At 54.5% G+C, this 10,479-nt stretch overlaps 1 long non-coding RNA gene across 1 annotated transcript; it reads left to right on the top strand.

Annotated features, from left to right (window-relative positions):
• The first annotated feature begins 75 nt into the window (after window positions 1-75).
• Window positions 76-1,397, top strand: LOC140003189 (uncharacterized). The gene is made up of 2 exons (XR_011811389.1): window positions 76-698; window positions 781-1,397. It is a non-coding gene; the product is annotated as an uncharacterized lncRNA (long non-coding RNA).
• Window positions 1,398-10,479: the final 9,082 nt, after the last annotated feature.

Raw genomic sequence — 10,479 nt, 5'->3', positions numbered from 1 at the left:
CTGGGTGGAGGGGGGAGGTCGCCGGCAGGCGCGGCTGGCCCGGAGGGGTTTCTCGCAGCTGCCGTGGCCTGAAAGAAGTGTTTTGGAAAGAGGTGTTTTGGGGTGGTGCTGTACCCCTTGTGTCCTGTCCGGGGAGGCGAGCCCTGAGCTTGCCAAGCACTGCCCTGTTGGAGCAATGAGGGTCCGGTGCCTGCTGTCCCGACAGCGATTCACAGAGTCTTCTAGGTTGGAAGAGACCTCCAAGATCACCCAGTCCAACCTCACACTAACAAGCCCTCCGCTAAATCATATCACTAAGCTCTGCATCTAAACGTCTTTTAAAGACCTCCAGGGATGGTGACCACCACTTCCCTGGGCAGCCCATCCCAACGCCTCACAACCCTTTCAGTAAAGAAGATCTTCCTAACATCTAACCTAAACCTCCCCTGACACAACTTTAGCCCATTCCCCTTCTGTGGTGGAAATCTCTGCTTTTGGACCTGTCCCTTGTGTGAAGAGGGCTTCTCCAGTCCGGTGGGAGCAGGGTGAGGTTTTCTTTTTGGACATTGCTCAGCACCTCACAGCAATCTCGTTTCAGGTTAATAGAAGGCTTGCCTAATACAGCTGCCTACTCAAGAGGCTATTGGGTTTATTTCCAGTTTCACAAAACAAGTGATGTGTGCAGAAACAGGCTCTTGCCCACCTTTAGTTCCGGGAAGGTGAGCTGCTGGTGCTCAGCCTTTAGAGCCATCAATTAGTTACAGACTTCATTTATTTATTTATATTTATTTGTTATTTCAGGGGCTGGTGTGGTGCTGCCTATGTATTACAAAACATCTTTGCCCCAAAATGACCGCTGGCTGTTGAGAGGTCAGTGTTGCAAGGAGAACAGAGCTGCAGGGCAAGCTGGGGCCGATGAAATGCCCAGGGCAGGGTTGGCACTTCTGTGGGACGTGCTTTCCCTGCCTGCGGGGAGTCGGAGGGTTGGCAGAGCCTTGTTTTAATTAAAACAACCGTCTTCATTGCTCTAGGAAACTCATTGCTGCTCCGCTTTGATTTCAGGGCTTTGGCCAAAGGAGGTGGCAGGGACCTGGGCACCGAGCTGGGGTATGGCAGCAGGTAGCGAGGACGCAGGCAAGGGTACGGGCAGGGTGGTGAGGGCACAGGGCAGCGTGCAGCAGGCTTGGGCAGGGTGGTCAGAGAGGCAGCCTGGCCCGGCAGAGGGCACGGCAGCACTGCGCAGAGCCTGAGGCTGGGAATTGCTTCTTTGGCCGCTTTTCCTTCCTCCCAGTCCTCGTGTTTTAGCTGAATCCTGCAACAGAGAGCTGGAGGGGGCGCAGGGAGTTTGTTTGCATTCCTGCGGCAGGAAAGGTGCGAGGTTTTTCTCAGCTTAACTCTGTGCCTGCCGTTACTGTGCACAGCCAAATGTGCAGGTAGAGGGCATGGGCACCGAAGCCACAAGACAACACACCACAAACTAGGAGTCTTGGGAAGGGGGAAGGATAGGGAAGAGGCCTGAGACATAAGGCTTGCACAGCTTGTCCTGCACCCCTTGCAGGTGCTGTGCTGGGAGCAGGGATGGCACTGAGGCTTCTCTTCTGTTCTGGGACCCCCACCATGCAGGCATGAGGTCCTGGCATAGGTGAATGTCCATGGGAAGCTGGACTCGGCCTCAGGGCTGCAGGATTCCTCCAGAAGGCATGGTTACCCCCTCTGCTGTTTCCACCCCCGCTGCCATTTCCCCTCTGCAGGCTAATGCTTAGTGTCCAGATAAACATGGGGAATCTTCTCAGGAATTCTGTTTGCTATTTTAAGCAAGCTTCTCTGTGTCTCCTGATATCACCACTTCCTTATCCTCACCAGAATAATGCAAGGCCAATGATTTTAATCCTTCACAAAATGCCAGCATTAATGGTTTTGAGTGTGCTGGTAAAGCGCCTGGCAGTAACAGCAGGGTTGGTGTGACTGCGGGACTCACCAACCCTCCAAATAAACCTGCACAGCCTGAAGGTTTTGTCCCAGACATATGAGGACAGTTAATGTGGAGTTTCATGATGTAATTCTTTTTTTTACCTGGTGTTTGGTAGAAAGATCATCACAATCTTTAAAACATGAACAAACAAATAGAATCTCATTAAATTGATGCCACCAGACAGCAATCTTTCTTCTTGGAGTTGGGTGTCTGGTTGCACCTTGCATAAAATACACTTGTCTTCTTCCCTTCACATGTGGCAAACTTGTCTTTCTTCCCTATATTTTTTCAATACTGAACTTTGCAAGCTAGCCAAACTGTGTGAAGGTTGAGAAGGAGTACACAGGGGCTACACACAGGAGTACACACAGATGTGGCTTCCAAAGTGCTTTTATCAGCCAGGTTTGTGAGTTCAGCATACAGCTGTGACTGTCCTGAGCCACTGAGTGCCGCCCCTACCTTCACCAGGACCTGGCAGACTGTTTCTTCTCTGAATTTGATGGAAGCAGGTGCCCTCTCTTTGGGCATTCCTGCATCTGCAGGTTTCTATTCCATACCAGCTCTCCTGCCTTCTTTTCATTCGGAAGCCTTTCCATGTCCCCAGTCTCCCTCAACTGCTCCCTGATTCACTTCCATGTTTTGTTTTTTTTCCAAATAAAACAATAGCTAGATTGCAAGAGGTCGTATATCATAACACATGCAGTTTCTTTACAGGTCAGTTCTACATTGGCTGCATTTCTCAATCCCTGTAATTTAAGCTGATGGTTAACTTCATGACTTAATTCTTTACAATGCCTGTGAGCTTCTTGCTCAGTACATTGGTGTGTAATGACTCAGAATTATGGCATCTGATGCATGTACATCCAGAATCCTGTTACTGGCCATTTAAATACACAGGGGTTACTTGTGCCCCATCTCTGATCCCGGTAGCAAATGCATGTAATTCCAGAATCCAGGCTCAGCAGTTGTGCATTACCCAAAGTCCCTACCTTCGGAGCAGCATCAGCGTGGAAGCAATGTAGTTCGTGGATCTGGCTGCTAAAGCAGCGTGTTTCAAACTGGTATGATAACAGGGTGATTCCATTGAGAAGTTAATTTGGGGGATAGAGGAATGAATAGTGATTTTAGGGACATGCCTAATTTTAGCTGTGTGAAGTGTAGTACACTTAATCTGTCATTAAAATCATTGTTCCACGTGTGTTCAGGATGATGTCCAGGTGGCATAGCACTGTACCAAAAAGCTGTTTGCCAAAAAGGTGCTTCCTCATTCCCCCTGCCACACCCCTGCTCCGAAGCCAGCGGGCCGCAGGTGATCTCCGTGGCCACGATCTACGTCGTTGCCGTTCTTTGGCTCTGGACCTTGTGCCCTACGAAAACAACCCTGATAAAACCCCGGCCGTCCAGCCGATCTTGCTGTCAGCGCCCATGCTTTCACTTAACTTTGTGCAAATATTGGTTCCGAGTCGTGAAGAGGAGGGGCTTGGCGCGTGGGTTTGGAGCACAGCGCTCCCAAACCAGCAGTACGAGTCTCGGCAACGTGCGCTTGCCAGAGCTTTCACATTGCTTGGTTTGCTAAGCTTCCAAATTCTTTGCCTTGGGTATAATCCCACTGAATATGATTCAATTTGTCAACATAGCTACCTGATGACTAATATGTGTTTAGCTGGTCAGCCCTTTTTTATACAGTCGCTATCAAGTGAGATGGTGAGTGACAGCAGATGTGGTTGGAAAAATGCCTTATTTTTCACCCCGCATAGCTCTGAGGCTGAAACTTGCTTGCTGTTTTCCACTGCCCCAGCTCAGCAAGATTACTCTTCATAATGCAGTGCCTGTAGTTAAGGTGCATTTATAATACTCTTTCACATTGGCTGCATTTTTTCATTCCCTATAATTTACATAGCTGAAGGTTAACTTCACAGCTTAATTCTGTATTATCCCTTCCAGTTTCCTGCTCGGGACAGGAATAAATCTGAGCCCGTTTCTGTCCAGCAATGCGCCTTTGTAGCTCATCGTAGCCAGCAGGGTGTATTCACCCGAGTGCCCACATCCCTGGTGTGTCTGGGTGGGTAACCTCGTGTACGATGACCGATGAGCAGTCTACATCTGATCTCATCTCTCCACCATCGTCCTCCTGGGGTGAGGCAGCTCGTGGAAGGGCAGCACTCATGCTGTGAGGTGCCACACTCACAGCTGAGGCCAAAGAGCCAGACCCCAGCCTGTGCAGTGAGCGAGGAGATCAGTGTGTGGCCCCAGTGCCAGCGGCGCGGCGGCCTTAGGACTTTCTCTGCCCATCCCGCAGTGCCTTCAGGGAAGGTGGTTAACATTGCCTAAGTGTAGGGGAAGGCAGGGTGAAAAATGCCCAGAGCTTCCCAGCCAGCTTCCCCATCTGGAAATCCCCTTGTTCATATATTCCCCCGACACCACCTGCACCCCTTGCGTCTCCCAGGTGATATCTGGGGGTGGTGACGGCTCCGAGACAGCCCAACAGCACGGTGAGCTGCAGGGAGGGGACACCATGGGGCTCCTGTCACCCCATGAGGCTCCTGTCACCCCATGGGGCTCCTCTCACCCCAGCACCGCCTTCCGAGCAGTGTGTCGTGGCTGTCTGGCTGCGAGGTGTGATTTTATTTACCTTTCCTAACGAGCCGGGGTTGTGGCTGGTGGGCCAGGTGTTGTTATCACGGTGTGAGCTGTGTGTGTCAGGCTTTTACGGTCAGAGGCAAACAAAAACACTGCGGCGCAGAGCTGCGCTGCGAGCCTCTGTGAAAACAGCCCCAGCGATGATGACTCACGTCTCCGTAATGCCACATTAAGTTTGCTAAATGCAGCTGGCTTGTGGTGTAGCACGGGGACGGCTCAGCCCCAGCCCTGCTGCGGCCGCCTGGGCTCGGCTGGGAGCGAGGATTTACGGAATCAGAAACGACAACCGATCTGAGTAAAATCTGCAGACGTGATTGAGCGTACACCGGGAGCTGTTTGTGGAAAATGCAGCTTGTATGGTGATTTCTCACATCTGCAGCCACAGCCCCTGCTCCTGTGCAGCACAAAGCCTGCAGCGAATTGAAGCACGTGCTGTGCAGTGTGGATGTGAATGGCCAAGCTTGTGCTTGGTGTTAGGAGGATCCTGCTGGGAAAACCATGGGGAAGCCCAGTTAAAGTCATGGGCAAAGTGGAAGGGTGCAGATGCAGGCACATACAGCAGCAGAAGAAATGCAGAGCCACATTAAAGCCAACTGCAGTTGCAGGACAGAATCCACTTCTGAAGGATGTGTTTGCATCCAAACCATGCGCCAGCAGCAAAAGGTCTCCCGGACTGCTGCTGCCGTTGGCTGGTGATGAACGGAGGCAGGGAAGAGAGGAGGTAAAGAACAAAAGTGCTCAGAGGATTTGCTGAGATGCAGAGTCCCAATAATTCACCCAGAGCATCCTTGCTGGGCTGCAGGAGGGGAGCAGCGGCAAGTTTTTGCACTGCTCATGCCCACAGGTGGGCTGCAATGTGGGATAAACACGCAGGGCAATCCTTTTCTGCTTTGTGCATGGGGGGCGACTTGCTGAGTGTGCAAAAGTGGATTTTATTCGAGGATGTCCTTACACGTGTGCTTGTCTTTAACTCTCCCTTTCAGCTCATGACTTAATCCCTTATCGTTCCCCTCCGCAGCTCTTCCAGCAGCTTCCAGGACGTTTCCAGCCAACAAAGGTTCTTGACCTGTCTCACTTTCTTGCCCTGCAGTCCTTCTTCCTCCTCTTCACCCAGAGAGACACAAAGCCCTTCAGGAAGTTCAGGTTATTGCCCAACATGTCATCAGGACTAAGGGCATCACCTCGAATTCGTTGCACAGATCCTTTGACAAAGGAAGTGCAAAAGAGAAAGGGGAAGCACATAATTTGGGCTACTTTTCCTGCAGAGAAACTTTGCCTCCTGCCTTTCCTTAGGTTCCTTTGCAAACTCACACATGACAAAATATTGCTGCTGGTGAGTTTGTCAGGTGGCAGCACTTGGGGCCCAGCTGGTGGTGGAGCTGGGCAGGCAGCCCAGGAGATGGATTATCCCATGGGAGCCACCAGTGGGACCTGATTCTGCCCTCATCCGACCCCAACAACAATTCAGGAGGTGTCGTTCATCTTCAGAAGGTGTCGTGAGGCTGAGATCACCTTCACAGGGCTTTGGGGGAGGTAACGTGTGTTGGCCTGGAGCAATGGACGCTGCTCTCCAAGCCTGGATCATTGCACTGATTCGGAGTGAGCCCTGCCTCAGCTGCGAAGGAGAAAACCTGTTGGAAAGCTCACGCTGAGCTCTGCCACAAGGCTGTGGTGTCCACACAGAGCTGGGCGAGCGGTGGGGGCCTGCCCTGACCTTTATTGCAGCAAGGGCACCTCCGCTGCCCCCCTCCTTGTCCCTCCACAGGGGCTTTTCCCGTTAAATTCAGGTTGTTCCACCGAGCAGGCTCAGGGGCTGCCTGCTAAATCAGACAATTAAATCCTTGAGTCCGGGTTTTAGCGTTTCCATGTGCCGCGAGTATCTTAATCCGGGCTGCTTGGGGAATTTTTATCCCGCGGATCCCTCGGTATGCCTGGAATGTTTGCTTTTCCTACTGCGTGCGTGTGTTTGAGGCACTCCTGTAAAAACAAGAACTTCCTGCCCGCCTTGTAAATCTTCTCCCTGGATCGGCAGTCGCCTTGGGTGATTAATAAACGGGCGAGCCGAACCTGGCGCCCGCGGGGAGCACGACAGAGGGACCACGAGGCTGGCCTCCCTCCAGAGCCCGCCCAGGGGACGCGCGCGGTGACACCGTTTTTCGGTAAGAGCCTGGGAGAGGAAGAACGAAACGGAAATTCCAGCGAGCTAAGGAAATGCACCAGCGGGCCAGGGCTTCAGAGGCGTTTTCTATTGTATCATTGAGCATGCAGCTGAAGCACGTGGCTCCGCTGGGAGGTCGCTGGCCCGACATCGCAGCTCAGCGTTGGTACCGCGCTTTCCTGGAGCTGGCCGTGGGACTCCCGCATCGCTGCTGCACTGCGCTGGAGCTCAAGGTGTTGAGTGTACTCTGGGCCTGGTGTGCTCAGGGCCGATTGTAGCTGAGTTTGGTTTCGCTCTCGCTCTTTTCCTTCTTATTTCCCCACTTCTCTTGCATCCTCTTCTACCCACGCTTCTCCCAGCAGCTGGCCACAGGGCTGCTGTTTCAGGGCATTTCTCTGAACAACCCCTTCTCTCCCTGACCGTCACTTTCAGGTCACATTCTTCCTACTCATTCATTGTCACCCGCACAGTCCCCAAGGGCTTTCTGATGTCCAGAGGGAGCCCCCTATATTTGGGTCTATGGGCACGGGTGGGCTCCCCCAGCCCTCCCCTGCTCCAGCCCCAGCTCCCGCAGCCTCTCCTCGCAGCAGAGGGGCTCCAGGCCCTCCAGCAGCTCGGTAACCTTCCCTGGGCTCTCTCCGACGTGCCCAGGTCTGTCTTGTGCTGGGCAGCCCGGGCTTGGCCCCAGCACCTGGCTGTGTCCTCCCCAGTGCCAAGCAGAGGGGCAGGATGCCCTCAGCCTGCTCTCAGGTCTTTGCCGAACTCCTTGGCCTTCCCTGGGACACGGGCACGCTGCTGGCTCACAGCCATCTGGATGCCCACCGGGACCCCCAGGGCTTTTCCTGCAGATCTGCTCTCCTGCTGGGTGCCCCCAGTGAGCCCTGGTGCCTCCAGCCGTTCCTCCCCAGGGCCAGGACTTTGAGCTTCCCCGTCTTGAACTCCAGGAGGTTCCTGGCAGCTCAGAAATGTGTGGCGAGAGGGTCACGGGACATTTCACACCCTCCGTGCCCGCACACTGAATGCCTGGAGCCGCGTCTCAGTAACAAGCCCTGCGGCAATCCGCTGCCTTTCAGCAGTGACAGCTTGCTGTCACCCTCCCTGTCACCACGCCAGAGCTGGCAGTAATGCCACCGAGCCCAGTCTCCAGGGTTTCTTTTTCCCCAGGGATGCTCTGGGTGTGCATCGGTGGCACGAGTTGGGCATGGGATGGTGCTGCTGAAAAGCAGTCCCTGGAGCACCCCTCACCTCCCCGTGCTGCATCTCCTCCTCGTGCCTCTCCCCTGACACGTCTTTGAATCGAGATACCTCCCCCTGTCCCCCAGTAGCCCTGCAGCCCCTGAAGAAATGGCAAATGTGAAGTTTTTAGCTATTTAATTGTCATTCTGGTAGGACATTATCTCTGTGACATTTAAATGGGGCAAAAAGGAAGATCCACCCATCCATCCACCCGTCATTCCCACCATGTATTCCATATTCTGCTCCCGGTTGGTGTTTGGGATCTCTCAGGCCGTTAAGAAGCTGCTGCTAGCTCAGAGACCAGCCCAGCTGCCCCGACAGGCAGCCTGGTGGAGGAGGAGGAGGGCGCTGGGGGCTCTGGGAGAACAGCTGGTCTTTCTCCTGTCTGGTTTTGTTCTGTGGTATTTGCATGAAAATTTAGCAGCAGGCTGCCCGTCAGTGGCTGCTGTCTCCCTTGTCTCGCCTGCCTCCTCTCCTCAATCTTCTCCCACCTCGAGCCCTCCACAGAGCGGCTGTAAAGCCAAACCTTCCCGGGGGGGTGAGCTGGAGCCCGCGGGGCAGGCAGAGGTGACAGGAGCTGGCTCTTGTGCCACCCCATGGCCTGATCCCCCCCCCGCCCTGCCGTCCCTCCCGCCGGCAGGAAATCGCACCCAGCGCGCCGCATTTCTCAGGAAAGAGCGAAAATGCCACAAAGGTGAGAAAGTGGCCGAATTATTGCTGGCCAGAGCAGAAAAGGACAAGTTAACCTCCAGGAATGGAAATGACTCACTTCAAGAATGGGGTGGAGGGGGAGTAGGGGGGGGATTAAAATGCGGAGAAGGGGAAGAGAAGGACAGCGGCCCCTTTGTGATGGCCACATGGCTTAGCCAAAAAATTTGCACATCACCCCTCGCATTTCCTACCTTGTCCTTGACATAGGGGCAAGAGATGCCCGTGTGAGCACCAGCACAGTAGGAGCTGTGTCTTGGGGGATGGCTGTCTGTGGGGACAGCCCTGTCAGCCCCTCTGCACCGTCACCAGCCCCGGTCCCCACGTGGCTCCAGCTACGCCCCCACCGAGGCTGCCTGGGTTCCCCACCAGGCAGTGAGGGATGCTGCCCTTCTGCAAAGCCTTGGCATGAGGCTTGCAGGCTGGGCATTCATTAGCCCAGGAATAATTAAGGTTGTGGAGGTCGTGGGTTTGCAACCTGGGGACCTACAGGTTCTTCTGGAGTAAGATGCAGCAGTGGAAAGGTTTTGGGGTGAAATGTGGGGAGATGATAGCTGAGAGGGAGTAATGGAAAAAGCAGCAGCAGTGATGGGAGTCACAGCCAGGGATGTGGCACCCATCCTGACCCCCTGGTCAGGACACGGCATCCCTCTGGGACCTTTCGAGCATCTGAGGATGCAGGGTGCCACCCGAGGTGACACAGGCTGGAGATGTCCCCAGGGGCAGGTAGGACACAAGCCCCTTGTTGTGTCCCCAGGGACATCCCTGAGGTCCCTCCACCGAGCTATTCACAAGCCATGGGTCAGCAGCCCCAACAGCTCAAGCCTGCACGGATCTTGGCCCTGGGAAACAGCACGGGAATGGGGAATGGGCACTTGTCTGGTTCCTGGAGCCCCATTTTTCCTTCTTGCTTTAAAGCAGGAGCTTGGCAGAGGGGCAGGAGGGATTTTTCAACATCCCAGGGGTTGGTGGCCAGGATGTTGCACCTGGCTGCCTGCACGCTGTCACCGTCCCTCTGGGACCAGTTTGCTGGCTGCAAACCTCCTCCAAATTGTGCGCATCCTCCCCGGCTTGCGGGCTCGGGAGCGGCGGCTGGGAGCCGCGAAGAAAGCTGAGGTGATCTCATCCCGCGAGCATTTTCTTGGCTCGTTCACCTCGCTCCAACGCCTCGCCGATAAGGCTGGGCGGTGAGGTCAGTGGCAGGGTTTGGCATCGCCGAGCTGTGTGTCATGCAGGGAGCCCGCGGCCCCAGCACCTGCACTCACCTCTTCCCCGCTGCTGCCCCAGGTTTTGGGGTCGGGGCTGCTGGGAACCCTGGCTGCTTCTCCCCACAGCTGAAAAATTGCTGCTCCGCCTGCTTTTCCTAAAGGGGGGAAGCGTTACAGAGGAGATAACACATCAGGAATGTAATCTGATGGCTAAACAGATTTGAACCCCCAGGAATCACCAGCACCCTGGCTCTGACCGAGGATGTGGCACATCACTGCCTACCCAGCATCCCTGCCTCCGTCCCCGCTCCCCAGCCTTGCCAGTTCAGCCTCCCTACCCTGCAAAACTGCCAAATCTGGGTTTATGGGGCAGCCTTTGACCTTTCTGCGTGCTTCATCATCTGATGGGGAGCACAGGGAGCCCGGCGGGTCTGCGGGACGGGGTCTATGCCTGATGTTCAATAGCCAGCTGCTGTTCGGCCCCCTCCGGGGGAAGATGGAAAGGTGGAGGCTTCTCCTATCTGCAAGTGGCAGAAAGAAAAAGAGGAGCAGAGGGCTTTTCCTCTTCAGATCACTTT

The sequence above is a fragment of the Anas platyrhynchos genome, chromosome 9 (assembly GCF_047663525.1).
Source record: "Anas platyrhynchos isolate ZD024472 breed Pekin duck chromosome 9, IASCAAS_PekinDuck_T2T, whole genome shotgun sequence".
Classification (NCBI taxonomy): Eukaryota; Metazoa; Chordata; class Aves; order Anseriformes; family Anatidae; genus Anas; species Anas platyrhynchos.
This window is presented reverse-complemented; position numbering and strand designations above follow the sequence as displayed.